This window comes from Microcaecilia unicolor, chromosome 11 (genome assembly GCF_901765095.1).
Source record: "Microcaecilia unicolor chromosome 11, aMicUni1.1, whole genome shotgun sequence".
Lineage (NCBI taxonomy): Eukaryota > Metazoa > Chordata > Amphibia > Gymnophiona > Siphonopidae > Microcaecilia > Microcaecilia unicolor.
The window spans coordinates 18,472,655-18,494,336 of record NC_044041.1 but is presented as its reverse complement, the minus strand read 5'-3'; the positions used below and the strand labels follow the sequence as shown (position 1 = coordinate 18,494,336).

General features: G+C 44.8%; 1 long non-coding RNA gene across 1 annotated transcript; it reads right to left on the bottom strand.

The window, feature by feature from the left end:
• Positions 1 to 1,614: 1,614 nt before the first annotated feature.
• LOC115480099 lies at positions 1,615 to 17,806 on the bottom strand. Its single transcript, XR_003943784.1, has 3 exons — positions 17,686 to 17,806; positions 7,834 to 7,836; positions 1,615 to 1,625 (listed from the first exon to the last, which is right to left on the bottom strand). It is a non-coding gene; the product is annotated as an uncharacterized LOC115480099 (long non-coding RNA).
• Between the last annotated feature and the right edge of the window lie 3,876 nt (positions 17,807 to 21,682).

The following is a 21,682-nucleotide window of genomic DNA, read 5'->3' as shown; positions in this document are numbered from 1 at the left end:
GTCTCCTCTCATCCAAGAAGTAAATCTAGGCCAGAAGTTGCAGTTCTGGACCCAAAAAATCTCTCAAACTTGTATGATGAAGGTAAAAACATGGGGAAACTTTAGCATAAAATAAATACAAGCCAATGGACTAGCGATGGGTAGGGGGGGTGGCAAGGGGGCCTGGGCCCTCCAAATTGGCTCTAGTGCCCCCAGTTTGGCTGGTGGGGATCCGCAACCCCTGTCAGCTAAAGTGTTTGTCCTACGCTGGTCTCGCATTGCCTGGCGCCCTGTCCTGTTTTCAGTCACTTTGCACACAAACCATGTCTTACTAACAACCTCTTTATAAAGGGGGTTTCAATAGTCAAATCTAAATACGATAACATCATGTGAATCAGCTCTTTAATATTATTGCCACTACAGAACCAAAGTCTCAGAGCTCAACAGAAGTACGTAAGCTCTTTACCACCCAGAAACGCTAAAAGATCATCCCGAACTTTCCTCAACCTCCACTTCCCTAATTGCAAGGTCTTAAAAATACAAGGGGCTGCACGCATCAACCTTTTCTTACATGAACACACAGTTCTGGAACACACTACCACGCAACCTGAAAACGATCTACGAACAAACCACCTTCCGCAAACTATTGAAGACCCATCTTTTGAGAAAGTTTACGGAAAGAACCAATACACATAAAGCCCACGCTCATTGTTCAGTTATGAATCAATACAGCCACTCCTGAATTCTCATCCCCCGGAATCTTACCACACTCATACCTTTACTCACAGAAAATGTATACCAACTGTTTTCCTGTTATCATATATTGCCCCTTTTTGTCTCCCTTGTTTCCTTCCAATATTTCAGTGCTTTTTCCATGACTATACTCCTTATCGATACTTTAACTTTGACTCAAAAAACTCATCACAATGTAATCCATAACCAAGTTGTAACAAATTGTATTTCATGACTCATAATGTATTGTAAGCCACACTGAGCCCGCAAAGAGGTGGGGAAATGTGGGATACAAATGCAATAAAATAAATACATAAATAAATAATGAGCGTCCCTGGCCCATTTTACTCTAGGTCTAGCAAATCTTTGCAGTACAAACTTAATTCGCACTGAGGAAAATCAAGCTGAGAGAAATTAAACCAATAACCTATGTCAAATGACCACTTAGCTCAGTCCACTAATGGAATTTATACTGTAAGAGATGGCAGAAAGTCAATTGATTGGATTGCACAAATATAGTAGAAAATTGACTTTATTCAATGGAAACTTTAATACTCGACTCCAAATGAAATACTGCCGACCTAATACAGCTACAGCCTGTCATAGCATCGCATTCCAGTTTAAGTGCAAAACAGCACAACTGACATCTACCCATTTACAACATAGTCTTCACTTGCAGTTGGTTCCAAATCGGACCTTATTTTCACTGGGGTCGATATTGAGCCATGCTCTCTCGCGTGATTGGTGGCGAACCTGGAAATTCAATGCTCGGGCCGTATCATCAGTACATAAGTATTGCCATACTGGGAAAGACGAAAAGGTCCATCGAGTCCAGCATCCTGCTTCCAACAGTGGCCAATCCAGATCACAAATACCCGGCAAGATCCCAAAAAAGTACAAAACATTTTATACTGCTTATTCCAGAAATAGTGGATTTTCCCCAAGTCTATTTAATAACGGTCTATGGACTTTTCCTTTAGGAAGCCATCCAAACCTTTTTTAAACTCCGCTAAGCTAACCGCCTTTACCACATTCTCTGGCAACGAATTCCAGAGTTTAATTACACGTTGAGTGAAGAAACATTTCTCCGATTCGTTTTAAATTTACTACATTGTAGCTTCGTCGCATGCCCCCTAGTCCTAGTATTTTTGGAGAGCGTGAACAGACGCTTCACATCTGCCCGTTCAACTCCACTCATTATTTTATAGACCTCTATCATATCTCCCCTCAGCGCCTTTTCTCCTGCGACCACCATTGAATTTCCGGGGTTTTTGGCCACTAAACCTAACCAGACAGCCAATGAATATTGTCACTAACCAGCTATGTTGCGCGATATAGCCAGTGATCGGGCTAGCCGGCTATCTCGCGCTGAATATTAACGCTTAGCCGGCTTAAGGTTATTTTACCAGCCAGGTTAAATAGCTTTAAATATCGGCTGAACTGTCCCCCACTCAGGACTTCAGTTAACCTCGTTAGCTTCAACAAGGTTTATATTTTGGGGATTTGTTGTTGTTGCTGTTTTTCTAATGCTACAGATTGCTGTGTGTAAATAATTCACAACAAAAGCACGCAGAAATTTGGGCTTCTACACTGATTACTAGAAATACGGTAGGGAAGATTACCAGGTGAAGTGGAGGAACACAAGACCCTACCACTGTCTCTTTGACATCCTTGCAATAAGCTTTGCATATAAAGAACCTCGTCCACCCTGTGGTTTTCGGAAGAGCCATTCCCACTTTTATTAGAGGTTCTAAAATCTAAGATACACAATGATTTATATATGTACAATGATTAAGCTATATACAATGATTATAACTGAAAAGAAACAATACCTATAAACAATCATTACATCACTAGGAGTTTCTAGACCAGGAAAAGAAGCAATAAATACACTATAATAAACGTACGTCCATCACTGATCATTACATAATCCAGGCTCTTATCATCAGCTGGGGGGAGCCCTGTTCACAGCAAAAGCCAGGAGTTTCTTTGACCAGGAAATATGGTTCTCTGCGCAGTTCGTACATTACTCACAGACGAGCTCCCAATTTCACTGATAGAAACTCCCTTTTTTATTAGGCTTAGAACTCATGTTCAGAGCTAAGGAAAATTACAGAATGCTTGAGAATTTCTCTGTTTTGGTAAACAAGCCATGCTGTGGGAATGTGGTCACATGTTTCTCAGTCCAGGTGGCCAGTCTGAACTCAAAACAGGCTCCACCTCTCCATTCACATACCAAACTAATTAGAGCTGTGTCTTATCTTCTACATTCCAACTTATTTTCACACAATCAAAGTTAAACAATCATTTTCAAAAATACAGACCCCGAGTGCACTGGTCGATCAAGGCAGAGTTGGAAAACAATCTTTAAAATTCACATTTATTACAGTGGTATTAACAGGGGCCTCAGCGCAACACAAATCCATGCTCTGACGCTACAGCAGGGCCCTTTTTACTGCAGCTTGGTGAGCCAAATACTTTCCTCTTTTAAAAAGTTTCAAATCTAGGCAGGTAGGGAATTGGATCAAAATCTCAACATTAAACTTAACTAGGCTGGTAGCATTGCGCACATGATAAAAACTGCATAATTCCTTACAAGTAACTGAGGGGCCCTTTTACGCACATCTAACACACGTCAAATTGGAACTACCGCCTGGCTACCGTGTGCCCCAGGAGGTAATTACATTTTTGACGCAAACCCAAAACATGCGGTAGAAAATATTTTGTTTTCTACCGTGTGGCGCTTACCCAGTAGTAATCAGTAGTTTACACACGCCGGTCAACGCATGAGACTTAACCGCTAAGTCAATGGTCTGAGGCCGAAAATGGACATGCGCTGGTTTTAATTTTGCTGCATGTCCGTTTTCGGCCACCAAAAAAAACCCGCCTTTTTTCCAGGCGCATTGAAAAATGGACCTGCACGCGGCCAAAACACATGCCTACACCAGCGCACGCCACTTTTAAGCGCGCCTTAGTAAAAGAGCCTCTGAATGTCGCACTCTTAATAAGGGAAGAGGTGTGGCCTGATACATTGTCTTACGGATTTAATTTTTTCCTTACCACACTTTACAAAACATGAAGAAGACAAACATCAGTCATCTTCAACAATCATACAAACAAAGTAAAATACTGAAGGCCTAGAACAGTGCCTTTATTCCCAAGAACTTTGTAACTCAATAAAATCAATTAGAGGCTTGCCAAATTCGAACATGTTTGCCTAGTGAAGCATTAATTGCAGTTGCCATGCTTCCTGAATGATTTATGTCCAACACGATCACGCAACAATGGAGGGAAGAGAGTCAGCCCCTCGGGAGTAGGGACTGCTGTACAGTTTGTTTAGCTGCAGGAAAACCAGAACCTCTAAAAATGCTTTGTAGAATGAATACATCCTTCTCACCAAGGCCATCATTTAAAAAAAAGAATTTCATTTTTTGGTTAATGTTATAGTGGCAATAGTTGGGACTTTGTAAATTAATGCAAATAAAATGCAAGAGAGGGTACCTGCAAAAATAACAGCGCAAAGGTGTTATTTGTTCATGGGATAACTACTTTCAGAACCTTTCAGATCTAATGTTTTATAGGAATAATTTTATAAAGTTTTTTCCCCCCCAGGTGTAACGCGTACACAGTGGCGTTCCTAGGGGGGCTGACACCCGGGGTGGATCACCGATGCGCCCCGCCCCTCGGGTGCAGCGCCCCCCCCCCTGGAACAGCGCGACGCCCCCCCGGTGAAAGAACCCCCGATCCCCCGATGAAAGAACCCCCCCCCGTGCACGCCGCTGGGGGGGGGGGGGTGCCGCGCGCCTGCCGGCTCTTCGTTTTCATGCTCCCTCTGCCCCGGAACAGGAAGTAACCTGTTCCGGGGCAGAGGGAGCATGAAAACGAAGAGGCGACAGGCGCGCGGCACCCCCCCCAGGTGGCGTGCACCCGGGGCGGACCGCCCCCACCTTGGTACGCCACTGCGCGTGCATTTCAATCAGAAAAGAGAGTTTCCAAAATTGAGCGGCTAAATTACTTGACAACAAATACAGCATGTACTTGAAAATGCACCACACGCTGGTGTTTATGAGGGTGTGGTTTGGACATCAATGGGCAGGGCTTTTTTTGAGGGGGTAATGAGTACTGGCACCTTTTCCATTGTCTACTAAAACTGACCCATTGTTCCCAAGTTTTAACGAAAGAGCTTAGGCTCTACACACCAATTCTGCCTTGTCATGGATTCTGTGACTGGTTGCAGGGGGCATGGCCATTGTGGGGTGAATCCCTCAGTGATCACCCCACTCCTGAAGGGTGGCCTGGCATTTGAGTACCGACACCTTTCTCGATAGATAAAATGCACTGCCGATGGGACAAAGTTCTATAAAGGGGTCTGAAATGACCGCCAGGGGAACGTGGCAGCCTGGCGGTAGTTCTTGTTTTGGCGTGAACTGCACCCGCATAGAGCCTTACACGCCTTTGTAAAAAGGCCCCCGAATCTGGTCTCTGGATGCCATTATAGAATACAGCCCAAGTTGGCATTTGAGCACCAGCATTTAGGGCAGTGGGTTCGCAAACCTGGTCCTCGAGGCACCAAAGCCTGTCAGGTTTGCAGGATATCCACAAGGAATATTCATGAAACGAGATTTGCATGCACTGCCTCCACTGCATGCAAATAGCTCTTAAGTGTATTCATTGTGGACATCCTGAAAAACTGACTGGCTGGGGTGCCTCCAGGACTAGGTTTGGGAACCATTGCTTTAGGGGGTACGTTATTAATATGGGCTACTGTTAAGTCGGGTTTCATCACATAGTAACATAGTAAATGACGGCAGATCAAAGACCTGTATGGTCCATCCAGTCTGCCCAACAAGATAAACTCATTTTACATGGTATGTGATACTTTATAGGTATAGCTGCGTTTGATTAAGGAGGAGTGGCCTAGTGGTTAGGGTGGTGGACTTTGGTCCTGAGGAACTGAGTTCAATTCCTGGCACAGGCAGCTCCTTGTGACTCTGGGCAAGTCACTTAACCCTCCATTGCCCACCGCATTGAGCCTGCCATGAGTGGGAAAGTGCAGGGTACAAATGTAACAAAAAAAAAAAAAAATTGTCCTTCCCTTTCTCAGGGCACAGACTGTAGAACTCTGCCCAGCACTGTTCTTGTACTAAAAGTTCTAAAGGTTCTGGAATCCTAAAGAGTTACAAGATTCCGGAATCCCAATTAGTAGCAACATTCCATGTAGAACCCCAAAGAGTAACATAGTAAATGATGGCAGATAAATACCTGTATGGTCCATCCAGTCTGCCCAACAAGATAAACTCATTTTACATAGTATGTGATACTTTATACCCGAGTTTGATTTGTCCTTGCCATTCTCAGGACACAGACCGTAAAAGTCTGCCCAGCACTGTTCTTCCACTAAGTTCTGAAGCTAACGTCGAAGCCCCTTAAAATTTACACTCCAGCCCATCCCTATCTATTCAGTCACGATCAGGGCATAGACCATAGAAGTCTGCCCAGCTCCCGTTTTCACCCCCTAAGTGGGCATTTCTGAATGACAAAGTTGGGCAGCATTAGGTCTTTTCCTGTATGCTTTGTAAAATATAAGTATGCATTTAAATTCTGGCAGAGACACACTGTATATTTGTGCCTGCTTTCAAACACACATATTTATATTGTGCTCACACCTTTTTCAGCAGTAGCTCAAGGTGAGATACATTCAGACTCAAATCAGATTATTTTTATCACGTTGGGTTATTAACACAGGGTCCCATTTTAAGCAATGAGACCCTGTGCTAAAATAACCCAACTTAACAGCTCACGTTGATAACTTTCCCCTCTAAAGCTTCAATGTTTAAGCATCAACACGTACACTCATACTGTTAATCAACTGGGTCCATTTTACTTCCAATAAAAGACTAAAATGTAGGTCTCTTCTTTGACTTCTGAACCTATGGGCCTGTGGCTCTGATTACCCTTTCAGTGCTAACTCGTCATTACCTAAGACAAACCCAGAAAACCAAAAGCAGTTACTTCATCCATGGGCTAAAATGTTACTGTTATTAACTGGAGTGGAGGAGTGGCCTAGTGGTTAGGGTGGTGGACTTTGGTCCTGAGGAACTGAGTTCAATTCCAGGCACAGGCAGCTCCTTGTGACTCTGGGCAAGTCACTTAACCCTCCATTGCCTGCCATATTGAGCCTGCCATGAGTGGGAAAGCGTGGGGTACAAATGTAACTAAAATAAAAACACTAAGCCAGATCAAGACAAAATAGTTAAATACCAGTATTTTATCTAACTCTTTCCTGATGTTGTAGAAAATTGAGCATATGAGTGATGCCCTGAGGTGTCGTGAAACAGGCGTACAATCTCTGCGTTGCTTGGATGCCGACTGCTGGCCCCTCTCGTCTGTCTTCTGGATTTCACTCTGCTCCTCGACCTATCTTATTTGTTACATCTGTATCCCACATTTTCACACCTATCTGCAAGCTCAATGCGGCTTACATAGTACCGGAGTGGCGTTCGCCAGTTCCGGAATGAACAAATACAGGTGTTATTGTAGTAGAACAGGTTCATGTAAGGTAGGTATATTAGAGAAGTTAGGGAGGAAGAGGGGAGTTGGGGTGCGTCCATTACGATTTTTGGTTTTGTTGTGTTGCAGGTGCTCAGGCTTTTATGATGGGTCGGTGGGATATGCCTTTCTGAACAGGTTTGTTTTCCGTTCTTTCCGGACATTTAGGTGGTCTTACGTTGTTTTTACTGTTTTTGGCAGTGCGTTCCATAGTTGTGCGCTTAAAGAGGAAAAGCTGGATGCATACGTTGATTTGTATTTGAGTCCCTTGCTGCTTGGGTAGTGAAGATTTAGGTATGTTCGTGCTGATCTTGTTGCGTTTCTGGTTGGCAGGTCTATGAGGTCTGTCATGTATCTAATGCAGATATAAGAAAGTACATTAGTAATGCCATACTGGGAAAAGACCAAAGGTCCATCGAGCCAAGCATCCTGTCCACGACAGCAGCCAATCCAGGCCAAGGGCACCTGGCAAGTTACCCAAACGTACAAACATTTTATACAAGTTATTCCCCAAATTGTGGATTTTTCCCAAGTCCATTTAGTAGCGGCCTATAGACTTGTCCTTTAGGAAACTGTCTAACCCCTTTTTAAACTCTGCCAAGCTAACCGCCTTCACTATGTTCTCCGGCAACGAATTCCAGAGTTTAATTACGCGTTGGGTGAAGAAAATTTTTCTCCGATTTGTATTAAATTTACTACACTCTAGGTTCATCGCATGCCCCCTAGTCCTAGTATTTTTGGAAAGCGTGAACAGACGCTTCACATCCACCTGTTCCACTCCACTTGTTATTTTATATACCTCTATCATGTCTCCCCTTAGCCGTCTCTTCTCCAAGCTGAAAAGCCCTAGCCTCCTTAGTCTTTCTTCATAGGGAAATCGTCCCATCCCCGCTATCATTTTTGTTGCCCTTCCCTGCACCTTTTCCAGTTCTACTATATCTTTCTTGAGATGCGGCGACCATAATTGAACACAATACTCAAGGTGCGGTTGCACCATGGAGCGATACAAAGGCATTATAACATCCTCAGATCTCCATATCTTTCCTAATAATACCCAACGAAAGTGTGTGCATAAGTAACGATGCATGTACACTGCATGGCAGAATACCTCATCCTACAGCAATGGATACAAGCACATGCTCGTGAGGGGCCACGAACCACTGCTCTTATGACGCTGATAGGCAGATGATCGAAAGCCCTGCGCTGTTCCAAACAGCGCTCTAAAAGTAGCGCTGTAACAGCGCGGGGCTTTACTTCCCTTATGATCAGAGATAATAGCATGCAAATTTAAGCATGCTAGTCTCTCTGATCATAGGGCAGAAGTGCGGGAGGAATCCTCCTGCAGCTGTTTGACAGGTCTGGCCATGCGCTAATATTGCCATTAGAACATCCAAATTAAAGTCTAATGTATTCAAATCATTATGGAAACTAAAATGTTTACGACCTTCTTTTCAAAACACAATTTTTAGGTCATTAACTCAATCTTTGGTACGATTAAAATTTGATTACTGCAATGCGGTCTATACAGGACTTAAGACCTCGCTAATCAGAAACTTACAAACTGCTCAAAACACTAAATGATTAGCAGAGGAATGCCCACTCTCCAACCCCCATGTACACCCCCGCTAACAAAAAATAAAAAAAGATTTAGTGCAGATTTGAGCTTACTGCAGGATGCCTGAGCACGTCCGACAGTCAGCCAGCCATTTTAAGCTGCCGTAAGCGCATGCGAGAGCTTAGTAAATAGGACCCTATAGTGAGTGGGGGGAGAGATGTTTACATCATGCTGTCAATGCTTCACACCCTTTCCATCCACTTGACTACCATCTCACCACCAGTACACTTAACAATGGAAATTAATGAATGCATCTGAAGGACTGAAACCCAAGAAGATGACAATATAAATTTTCAGCCGGGAAGTGAATCATATTCCACCTTATCGGGAACATAGGCTTCTCTGAGCAGCGCTTTGGCTAAATATGGCCCCTGGGCATTACTTATGGGATTTTTCTATGGCAATAATTATGCAGACTTACTGTAGTAACATATAGCAGTACTGCATAAACAGAAGAACACTGAAACTAACTCCCTGAACAATTTCAACTTCATTAAATCTATTCACTAGTGTTCAAAAAGTAATTTTTCCAACTCAAAAATATTTATGGAGATGGAATAGCTCCTTGTTTAATGGTAGATTTAACGTAAGAACATAAGCGTTGCCATAATGGGACAGACCAAAGGTCCATCAAGCCCAGTATCCTGTTTCCAACAGTGCCGATCCAGGTCACAAGTACATTGCAAGGCCCCAGAACAGTAAAACAGATTTTAAGCTGCTTATCCTAGAAATAACCACTGAATTTTCTCCAAGTCCTTCTTAATAATGGCTTATGGAATTTTCTCTTAGGAAATTATGTAAACTTTTTTAAACCCTGTTAAGCTAACCGCTTTCGCCACATTTTCTGGCACCAAATTCCAAAGTTTAATTAGATGCTGAGAGAGAAATATTTCCTACGGTTTGTTTTAAATTTACAAATTAGTAGCTTCAATGCGTGCCCCCTAGTCCTAGTATTTTTGGAAACAGTAAACAAGCGATTCATGTTCCACTCCATTCAGTATTTTATAAACCTCTGTCAGATCTCCCCTCAGCCGTCTCTTCTCCAAGCTGAAGAGCTCTAGCCACTTTAACCTTTCCTCATAGGGAAGTCTTCCCATCCCCTTTATCATTTTAATTGCCCCTCTCTGTACCTTTTCTAATTTTGCTATATCTTTTTTGCAATACGATGACTAGAACTGCACACATTAGTCATGGTGTGGTGGTACCATGGAGAGATACAAAGGCATTATAGCATTCTCATATTTGCTTTCCATTTCTTTCCTAATAATTCTTGTGAAAATGCATAAACCGAATTGGGTAGGAGACCCTCATAAACGTACAGCTAGACCAAGGGGAAGCGAAACAAAACTTTTATTAAACCATTACTGCAGTCTGTTATCTCAGAGGTACAGTGAAGAATAAGCATAGGCTCTTTTACTCCAGAGGCAACTGTGCAGGCTTGTAAACTACTGCTTTAACCCCACAGTATATACCCATACCAGGGACATAGCTACTATGGGGCCACGGGGGCCTGGGCTCCCATAGATATGGCCCTGGACGCTCCTGCCGACGACCCTCTCAACCCCCCCTCCCGCCGCCAACCCGCCGTCGCCGTCTGCTACCTTTGCTGGCGGGGGACCCCAACCCCCGCCAGCCGAAGTCTTCTTCCTTCGTTTGGTTTCTGAGTCTGACGTCCTGCACGTACAACGCGCAGGACGTCAGACTCAGAAACCAAACGAAGGAAGAAGACTTCGGCTGGCGGGGGTTGTGGACCTTTGCCAGCAAAGGTAGGCGATGGAACGGGCGGGCGGGGGGGGGGCCAAAAGAGGGTTGTTGGCGGGGGGGTCAAAATTGTTGGTGGTGGTGGTGCTGGCAGCGGCAGGGGGTGTCGGCAATGGCGGGGGGGGGGGGGATAAAATGTACCCCCTCAGCTCGGGCTCTGGACCCCCCCTCCCGCCGAAGTCTGGCTACGCCCCTGACACATACACATTTTCTTGCCAGGATTTACCACACCGGTCTGTCTCTCACCAGACCTCAACAGTATTCTTATGTAGCTTACAAGTCAAGCTTAGCCCAGTGGCGTAGTGAGAGCGGCTGCCACCCAGGGCGGCATGACATCCCCCCTCGGCACATCAACCCCCCCGCTTGGCGCATCACCCAAGCCCCCCCCACCCCCGAGTGCATTCTTGCCTGCCGTGTGCATGCCGCTGGGGGGGGGGGGTGTCGGTTCTGCTGGTTCCCTGCTCCCTCTGCCCTGGAACAGGAAGTAACCTGTTCTGGGGCAGAGGGAGCAGGGAACCAGCAGAGCCGACACCCCCCCAGCGGCGTGCACCCGGGGCGGACCGCCCCCACTGCCTCGCCCTTGCTACGCCACTGGCTTAGCCTAACTTATATCAGGTTCTGGCAGCTTACTTACACGCTCCAGGGCCTCCCTGAACTGTTCTGGCTCAGGGAATTTAATGGTTTTAGTGGTATAGAAGTATGATGTAATAACAATAATAATAATAAACATAATAACAATAGCTCTGCAAGTTCATTTTTCAATTCTATCAGTACTTTGGAATGTACACCATCCGGACTAGGCGATTTGCTACTCTTTAATTTGTCAATTTGCCTTATTACATCTTCTAGGTTTTACAGAGATTTGTTTCAGTTTCCCTGACTCATCAGCATTGAATACCACATCTGGCACTGGTATCTCTCCCATATCTTCCTCAGTGAAGATCGAAGCAAAGAATTAATTTACTCTCTCTGCTATGGTCTTGTCTTCCCTGAGTATTCATTTTAACCCTCGGTCATCTAGCGGTCCAACTGATTTTTTTTACCTGCTTCTTGCTTCTACTATATCTAAAAAAGTTTTTACTATGTGTTTTTGCCTCCAATGCAGTTTTCTTTCATTGTCTCTCTTTGCCTTCCTTACCAGCACTTTGCATTTGGCTTGCCATTCCTTATGCTGTTTCCTATTATTTTCAGTTGGATCCTTTTCTCATTTTATGAAGGATTTTCCTTTAGCTCTAATAGCTTCCTTCACCTCATTTTTCTACCATGCTGTCATTTGGTATTCTTCCTCCTTTTTTCATACATGGAATACATTTGGTCTGGGCTTCCAGGATGGTATTTTTGAATAGCATCCATGCCTGGTGTAAACTTGTGATCTTTACAGCTGCTCCTCTAAGTTATTTTTTATTTTTTTTTACCATACTCCTCATTTTATATCAAATGTTAACGTATTGGATTTCCTGTGTGTATCTACTCCAGAGATTATATCAAATCTGGCCATGTTATGATCACTATTATCAAGTGTCCCCAGCACCATTACCTCGTGCACCAGATCACGCGATCCACTAAGGACTAAGTAAAGAACTGTTCCTCCTCTTGTTGATTCCTGAACCAGCTGCTCCATAAAGCAGTCCTTGATTTCGTCAAGGAATTTTACCTCCCTAGCATGCCCAGATGTTACATTTACCCAGTCAATATCAGGGTAATCATATTCACCCATATTGTGTTCCCCAGTTTGTTAGCCTCCCTAACTTCTGCTAACATTTCTGCATCCTGGCCAGCTGGACGGTAGTACACTCCTATCACTATCCTTTCCCCCTTTACACACGGAATGTCTATCCATAAGGATTCCAAGATGTGTTTTGTGTCCTGCAGAATTTTTAATCTATTCAATTGAAGGCCCTCCTAAACGTATAATGCTCCCCTCCACCAATTCGATCCATCCTATCACTGCGATATAATTTGTACCCTGGTATGACAGTGCCCCACTGGTTATCTTCCGTCCACCAGGTCTCAGAGATGCCTATTATATCTGTTTTTTCATTTACTGAAATATACATAGTTACATAGTAGGTGACAGCAGAAAAAGACCTGTACGGTCCACCCAGTCTGCCCAAGTTAAACTCATATGCGCTACTAAATATATTCTAACTCTCCCATCTTATTTCTTAGGCTTCTGTCATATGCAAACAGGCATTTCTAACAATGTTTGTTGTTCCTATTTATAACTTGCTCAGTAGTTGATGAGGATAATTTGCAATCTTTAAAATCTGCCTGTTCTTTATTTAAAGACAGCTGGTCTACTATGGTCTCTACTGCAACCTCACTATCGGGATGACCTATCTTCCCTGTTTTGGTGATATCTTTTAAAGATACCTTGTTCCGCACCATGCACTTTTGAGCAACTGTCGGCCTTCCCTTCCTTTCCCTTTCCAGTTTAAAAGCTGCTCTATCTCCTTTTTAAATGTTGATGTCAGCAGCCTGGTTCCACTTGTTTTTTTTTTTTTTGGTTCATTTCACAAATTTTAATAAACATTTTAAAATGCACAGCAACACTTTTAAACATGTGCGAATCGATCTAATGCCTGCTAATTTGTAGGTTAACATACCTGAAATTCATTTTGCACAGATTAAGGGGACCTTTTAGAAATGTGCAGTGGAAATGGCCTTAGCGCATGGGAAAGACCTGCATAAGGGTGGCAAATACAGCCACTTTTTGCTGCGGATTTGTAAAAAAGCCCTTAGTGTGTGTGCAAAATGAATGTCAATTTAACCTATGAATTAACAGGCATTAGGTTGATTCGTACATATTTAAGGGGTATGTTTCCTAAGGTGGATGTGAAGCGTCTGTTCACGCTTTCCAAAAATACTAGGACTAGGGAGCATGCGATGAAACTACAGTGTAGTAAATTTAAAACAAATCGGAGAAAAAGTTTCTTCACCCAACGCGTAATTAAACTCTGGAATTCATTGCCGGAGAACGTGGTGAAGGCGGTTAGCTTGGCAGAGTTTACAAAGGGGTTAGACGGTTTCCTAAAGGACAAGTCCATAAACCGCTACTAAATGGACTTGGGAAAAATCCACAATTCCAGGAATAACATGTATAGAATGTTTGTACTTTTGGGAAACTTTGCCAGGTGCCCTTGGCCTGGATTGGCCGCTGTCGTGGACAGGATGCTGGGCTCGATGGACCCTTGGTCTTTTCCCAGTGTGGCATTACTTATGTACTTTAAAGTTAAGGTGCGTTAAACGCTAACACGCCAATACATTCCTTTAGGCATGGTAGCATTTAACATGCATTAAAAATGCTAACACGCCTATAGCGTGTACCTTTGTAAACACAGGCGTAAAAGTTTTGATGTGCATTTTAAAATGTTTATTAAAATGTTTTTAAAATGTATGAAATGAACCAAAAAAAAAAAGGTTTAAAAATTGTGAAAATGGGCTAAAGAACAGAAATTGTTTTGACTTGTTCACTCACGTCCCTAGTACCTTTTACAGCACCAGTGTTCCTGTATTTCCACATCCTAAGCAGTGCCATCATTTTTATCATAGTTGTCACCGACTCAATCATACTCCGCTTGAGAACCATGGAGGCCGTATATCTTTTTTTTTCCAGAAACAAAAAAAAAAAAAAGAATTCAATTGTCCTCCTGCAGCTTCCAGTCAGGCCCAGATTAAGAGACGGAGAAATGAGTCAATGTCTCCTGAGTCTCGCAGTTGCTCAATTTATTCTTGCCAAGTTATCCCTCATTTCATCTAACATTTGTCCATTTTCACGCCATGTTCATTCACTGTCATACCATTACTGTTGGTTCCTATACGTAAATGAACCGTTATTTATACCTCCTATTGGAACCAATTATAAAAACAAGAATACATATTATTGGCCATTTGTATGTTAGATTACTGCATTTCAGTCTCATGGTGACACATGATACGTATGTTTTTGCCGGAGAAAGGGAGGGATAGTACTTTTATGATATGTTCTATGCTGAATGGTGAAAATAATAAGTAGCACAATACAGAAGTATTTTTTAATGTACTTATTTGGATTTATATACTGCTTTTTTGAAAAAAAATTACCCGAGGAGGTATATACCAGAATGCCACACACACACATGACGTCAGAAGAAGGCGGGACACTGAGGGAACCAACGAGCGTGAAGGGAAGGGAGACATCGGCAGTCTCTCACTCTCAGCAAAAAAACAAAATTAATGGAGGAACGCCGCGGGAGCGGGGAGCAGCGGATCAGCAGCGCTCTCCTTTCTCCTTTCAGTCAGCACTGCACTCAAACGTGGCAGCAGTGGCGTCACTCGTCGGCAACACCCCAGCCCCAGGTCCTTCGGAGAGTGTCGGCCTGCGAGGCTCCAGGTGCGGCGCCACACTGTGCGTCGAAGAGCTGGGGCAGAGCTAAACAGACCAACGAGCGCTGCGCACGGGAAGGCAGCAGCCAGAGCCAGCAGCGCATGCGCATATAGGCGGCGCAGCACCAACGCAAGAGGTTTGTTTATATTTTTTAATTTTTAGAACACTGATGTCTGACGGCGCCCTTGAAGGTGAGGCGCCCCCCTGCCGTGCTTACCCCGCTTACCGGGTTAGCACGGCCCTGGTAAAGGTAGTCTTAAATTGAGCAAAGCCTTTCAGGGAGTGTGTTCCAGAACACGGGGGTTACTTGAGAAGGCTCACTGGCGAGTGTCACATTGTGCGGTGTCCTTTGGAGAGGGTGTGGTTAGGGATATTCCTTGGGATGACCTTAGTGACCTTGGAGATGTGTGAGTTCTTCAAGTACTCTGACCCATTACTTTTAAGGGCCTTAAAGATTAGACACAGAATTTTATATTTAGGCCTGTACTGTACTGGTAGCCAATGAAGTTTTTGCAGGAATGATACGATGTGTGCGTTTGTTTCCCAAAATCATTCCTACTGCCCTTTTAATGATGGCACACCATGAGCAAGAAAGACTAAGGAGGCTAGGGCTATACAGCTTGGAGAAGAGACGGCTGAGGGGAGACATGATAGAGGTATATAAAATAATGAGTGGAGTGGAACAGGTGGATGTGAAGCGTCTGTTCACGCTTTCCAAAAATACTAGGACTAGGGGGCATGCAATGAAACTACAGTGTAGTAAATTTAAAACAAATCGGAGAAAATGTTTCTTCACCCAACGTGTAATTAAACTCTGGAATTCGTTGCCGGAGAAAGTGGTGAAGGAGGTTAGCTTAGCAGAGTTTAAAAAGGGGTTGGACAGTTTCCTAAAGGACAAGTCCATAAACCGCTACTAAACGGACTTGGAAAAATCCAAAATTCCAGGAATAACATGTATAGAATGTTTGTACGTTTGGGAAGCTTGCCAGGTGCCCTTGGCCTGGATTGGCCGCTGTCGTGGACAGGATGCTGGGCTCGATGGACCCTTTGTCTTTTCCCAGTATGGCACTACTTATGTACTTATGTACTTATAGGTGTCAGACCTGTGAGCGCTGCCGAGCCCGATACTCAGACCAGGTTCTGCTTGGCGGCTGGACAACCCCGGGTTTCACCTGCGCTGACCGCCGTTCCCCAGAGGTTGAGCCCCTAGGTGCGGGCGGCCTGCAGGGCTTACGAGCCGGAGTAGGAAGCGGGGTGATGAACGTGACAGCCAGACAGGCAGCAGGTAAGAGAGTAATCCAGGTGCAGGCAAGTTCAGGAGGCAGGCAGCAGACACAAGAGTAATCCAGGTACAGACTCACAGAAACAGAAGCCTGCGCAGCCTTCTACATGGAATGTTGCATGTAGAATCTCCAACAGTAGCAACATTCCATGTAGAATCTCCAATAGTATCTATTTTATTTTTGTTACATTTGTACCCCGCGCTTTCCCACTCATGGCAGGCTCAATGCGGCTTCCATGGGGCAATGGAGGGTTAAGTGACTTGGCCCAGAGTCACAAGGAGCTGTCTGTGCCTGAAGTGGGAATCGAACTCAGTTCCTCAGTTCCCCAGGACCAAAGTCCACCACCCTAACCACAAGGCCACTCCTCCATTATGAGTCAGAGGATCCACCTTCTCTCCCTCCCCCTCTCTTGGAATACCCTTCTCATCCTTTTCCCTCCCCTGGATAAGATTCCAGCTCCACCCATCCTTGTCCTCCAAAATTCCCCAATCTCTTCTGGCTATCTCCCATCCTTAACCCCCCTTCTCCCTAATTTCCTTTCCGATGCCCCTTCCTTCTCTGTACTAATCGGTAAGATACGTTTTCCCCAAACCAGAAAACCTCATAAATGAGCAAAAATAGATTAACGTAGACACACAAGGAAGATTGAAACTCCCCCGCTAGTTTTATGAAGTAACATCACATTTACATTGGAAATCTTTGCAAATTGTGCTACACAATTTTCAAACTGTTTCAAAATTTACTCCTGAGCTGCCACAGGAAACTGGTAGACCTAGAGGCGTGTTTAGGCACATGTGTGATGTATCAGTGCTGTATGGAGAAAGACAGAGCACTTGTTTCAATAAAGCCCTGGGGCTTTCACGGGTTTAATCGGTCATTGCTCTCAGTCTACCTAAGATTAAGAGTACACAGTTTGCAACCTCAATACCTTGTTGCACTTTGAAACGCATTAATAAAGTGAACGCTGCGCTGTTTAGAAACCTGCCCTTTTCAATTTCAGCTCTCAAAGCAGTGGATACTAGTACACAAACCATTGCGATAGACTTTCCATTCCACAGCGTGTTCTTTGTTAATAAGGCTTTCACACAAACATCTGTTTCTTTGTACAACAAGATTTCCCACCATCGTTCAGTTCATTTAAATACAGAGCTCGAACAAAAGATGTCTGAAAATCAAGAGACAGAGCAGCTATCACACGACTGAGTCTCAGTGGTATCAACGTCCTTTAGAAGTCAAGCATTCAAATGCAGCGTGACTGCTTGAACACTAGGGGGCTCTTTTACTACTACTCACGCCAATCTGGAACTACTGCCCGACTACCGCGTGGCCTGGGCGGTAATTTCATTTTTTATGCGCGTCCAGTACGCATGTTGAAACATATATTTTATTTTCCGGCACACGGCGCTAACCGGGCGATTATCGGCATTGTACTTGTGCTGACGATTACCTACCGGTTAACGCGTGAGACCTTACCGCTAAGTGATTGGGTGGTGGTAAGGTCTCAGGCCCAAAATGGACGCACGCCAACTTTCATTTTGCCGCAAGTCCATTTTTGGCCCAAAAAAGAGTGGCCTTTTTTGCAGGCTCGCTGAAAAACGGACCTGTGTGCGTCCAATACACACGTCTACAACAGCACAGGCCATTTTTCGGCGCACCTTAATAAAAGGATCCTTAAATTTCTCAGTAGGAATCAATGGGCCCAACAAGGAATGCATTTCTTCACTTTCTTCGTTTCCTTTTAATGTCCACACTTGAATCCTTGGGATTTTCTCAGCGCTGCTTCCAGTGTTACTTGCCTGAATTTTTACCAATGCAAAACAAATGTTTTGTTGCGACACCTAACTGCAATATGGATGAACAGCATGCATGCACACTCACTTTATCAATGAGGTTTCCAACTGGCATTGCACATTGCCTCTCTACCAAGTGTGTGCTAGAAGATCATAATGATACTATCTAATGTACCTTGGCTACAAGAAACGTGGAGGGGCACAATCAAACAGGGCGCCCAAGTTTTCCTGAGGGCGCCCTCATAGGACGTCCCCGCGAAGGGGCGGGGAAACTTGTATTATGGAAACAAGATGGGCGGCCATCTTTCATTTCGATAATACAGTCGGGGACGCCCAAATCTCAACATTTAGGTCGACCTTAGAGATGGTCGTCCCCGATTTTCGGCGATAATGGAAACCGAGGACGCCCATCTCAGAAAACGACCAAATCCAAGCCCTTTGGTCGTGGGAGGAGCCAGCATTCGTACAGCACAGGTCCCCCTGACATGCAATTTTCATTTTGCCGCACGTCCGTTTTCAGCACAAATGTTTAAAAAAGGCATTTTTTGCAGGTGCGCTGAAAAATGATTCTGCGTGCGGCCAAAACACGCATCTACACTACCGCAGGCCATTTTTCAGTGCACCTCAGTGTGCAGCGATTCCCATATTAAACAGCTAAGGTGGAGAACGAGCAGGGACTGTATTATACAGTTAATGTAAAGGTAGTTACCACACATTAACTATTTACTCTGTAGATAATGAACAGTACTTAATGCTACCTGAAGAGGCGGAGCCTAGGAATTTTGCAGAACTGATGCCATTTATCACCATGTCACAAATATCCTACACCAGTAATGCGTAATTACCGTGTGGTCAGTGGGATAGATATGAGCGGCTCTGGGTCCCTTCTGCATCTACTATTTTGCACCATTCAGAGGCAGCCCAGGAATTATGCACGGATTTAAAAAGCCACAGGCAGCCTTGAATGTTTCCTGAACTGGCACAAATTATTTTTTGCAGCATAAGAAAAAAAAAAGAATAGCATGGTTAGACTATCTGCAGGTATTTTGTTGTTTATGAAACTCCAGAATGTTGCAGAACGTACAAAACGAGGGCCATATTCACACTCCTTTCATGGGTTAAAAAAATGCATTTTTAAGCAAAGTTTTGAATATTGCCTAACCTGTTTGGTGTAGAATTACGTACATTGCTGAAAACGTGATGGGGCATTTTCGATAAAACTTCTAAGTCCAATTTTGAATATTTTGCTAAAATCATCCAAAAACCGAGTGGTGAACATAGCCATTTTTGAACCTGAAAAACATCTGTGTATCTGATTTGACATTTTGTGCTCAGTGCATTTTTCTTCTGGGAGTATTAAGGGGAAAAAACACCATCCAAGAGAAAAATGCCCAAAATCCAGCCAGGGACTGGCCACACAGATATCCCAGCAGAGCAGAGGGGAAATCTAGGGTATACTGCAGTGGATTTCACATAAAAGCTCCCAGGTACACATCTCACCATCAGTCCCTTATATCAGGGCCGCTGAGAGACTGGGCCGCCCCCGCAGCCCCTCCCCCCTCGAGGTCGCCGCTGCCGCTCCCCCCTCCACCCGCTGCCCTCTGTCCGCCACTGGGCCAGGCCCCCTGCATTGAAATCACAGCGCCTCTCACCTCCGTGTGAAAGTGCTGCAGGCAGCAGCATATCACCTCCCTTCGGGCCTCCTTCCCTCCCTGTGTCCCGCCCTCGCGGAAGTTATGTCAGACGAGGGCAGGACACAGGGAGGGAAGGAGGCCCGAAGGGAGGCGATCTGATGCCTTGCTGTCTGCAGCGCTTTCACACGGAGGTGAGAGGCGCTTTGATTTCAATGCTGGGGACCCTGCCCGATGGCAGACGGTCGACGATGGAGGGCGGGTGGACTGCGGCGCCGGGCCCCCCCTTGGAGGCCCGGGCCAGTGGAATTTTGTCCCCCCTGCCCCCCCCCCCCTCGGCAGCCCTGCCTTATACTGTATGGTGAGCCCTCCAGAAACAGAGAAAAATCTACTGTGCCTCACTGTACACCACTGCAATAGCCCTCAAGCTTGCAGGTGTCACCTACATGTGATTGAAACAGATCTAGCCAAAAATGTCTTAATTTTAGCTCTAGATATTTTTCGCTTTGTTTCATTATTGCAGAAAAAATGTCTATCTTTTGGTACCACCCATGTCCCACCCAAAACACACACCCCTGATGAACTGTGGAAAAAATGTCTAAATACGGAGAGTCGAAAATCGCAACGTGGACGTTTTTGAGCGAAAAATGACCTTATGATGTTTTGGGGGGATTTTTGTTTTGTTTTGTTTTGAAAATGTGCCCCTTAGTCTGCAGGCGTTACGGAGAGCAGAGAGAGGAATAACGCACATTCCTTTGATTATCTACAATTAGAGAAAGCAGGCGCAATCTCTGCAGGTAATCCTTTCATTAGGCAATAATGAAAATTTCAATTAGAGATGCAAGTTCTGCGCGTAAACGTACCTGCAGAATTGCCCCTGAAGGTACTGAAACCTTTTCAGTTCTTGGGCTCTCACAATGCATCTTTCTCTATACCAGGAGTATTTTTATAATTGTTGTTGTTTTAGTATGTTTGTAAACTGCAGAGATCCACTTCCTTGAAATACAAGTTAAAACAAGTTTTTTAAAAAGTAAATTATTTTTTTTAACTATTAAGAAATTCAGACACGTATTGACCAGGGGCATAGCCAGAATTTGGCGGGAGGGGGGGTCCAGAGCCCGAGGTGAGGGGGCACATTTTAGCCCCCCCCCCCCCGCCACTGCCGGCACCAAATTTGACCCCCCCCCCTTCCCGCCGACGACCCTCTCAACCCCCCTCCTGCCGCCCTGCCGCCAACCCTCCCCCGCCGTCGCCATTGCCTACCTTTGCTGGCGGGGGACCCCAACCCCCGTCAGCCGAGGTCCTTTTCTTCCTTCATTCTGTTTCTGAGTCTGACGTCCTGCACGTTGTAACCTGTTCCGGGGCAGAGGGAGCATGGAACGAAGGAAGGACAGGCGCGCGCGGCACCCCCCCCCCCCCCCAGCGGCGTGCACCCGGGGCGGACCGCACCCACCGCCCCCCCAGGAACGCCACTGGACCCCACCCCCACGCTCTGCTGTGATTTCAGGGGCATGAGTACAGTAGAACTGTGAGGAACTTGTAATCTCTTTCCTGTACAATAGTTTCTCTTCAACCACTGGTGAACTGCATTTCTCTTTATTACATCAGTCCATCATCATTCTGTTGGGAAAACTGAAGCACAAAAATTCATTCGGAGGCCCTTTGATAGTTCCCTTTTTCACCATTAAAGTATCATTGCCAGCCGGTCCCTGTAACGATCCATTCTACTTTATGAACAGTGTGAACACTCAGGACCTGATTTACCAAACGTGTCCCCTATCTCCCTCCAAAACCACAGAACGGGAGAAAGATGTCCTCACAGATTCTGCCCTGTCTTGTACCTCTTTATTTCCTGACAGTTCTTGGTTTATGTCTTACAGATTTGTTTATTGTCTGGGGGTAATTTTCTTTTTTCTAACAGAGTCCGAGGCGCTTAGGCTTCTCTGTGCCTCCTGAAGCTAATTTTCAAAGGATAA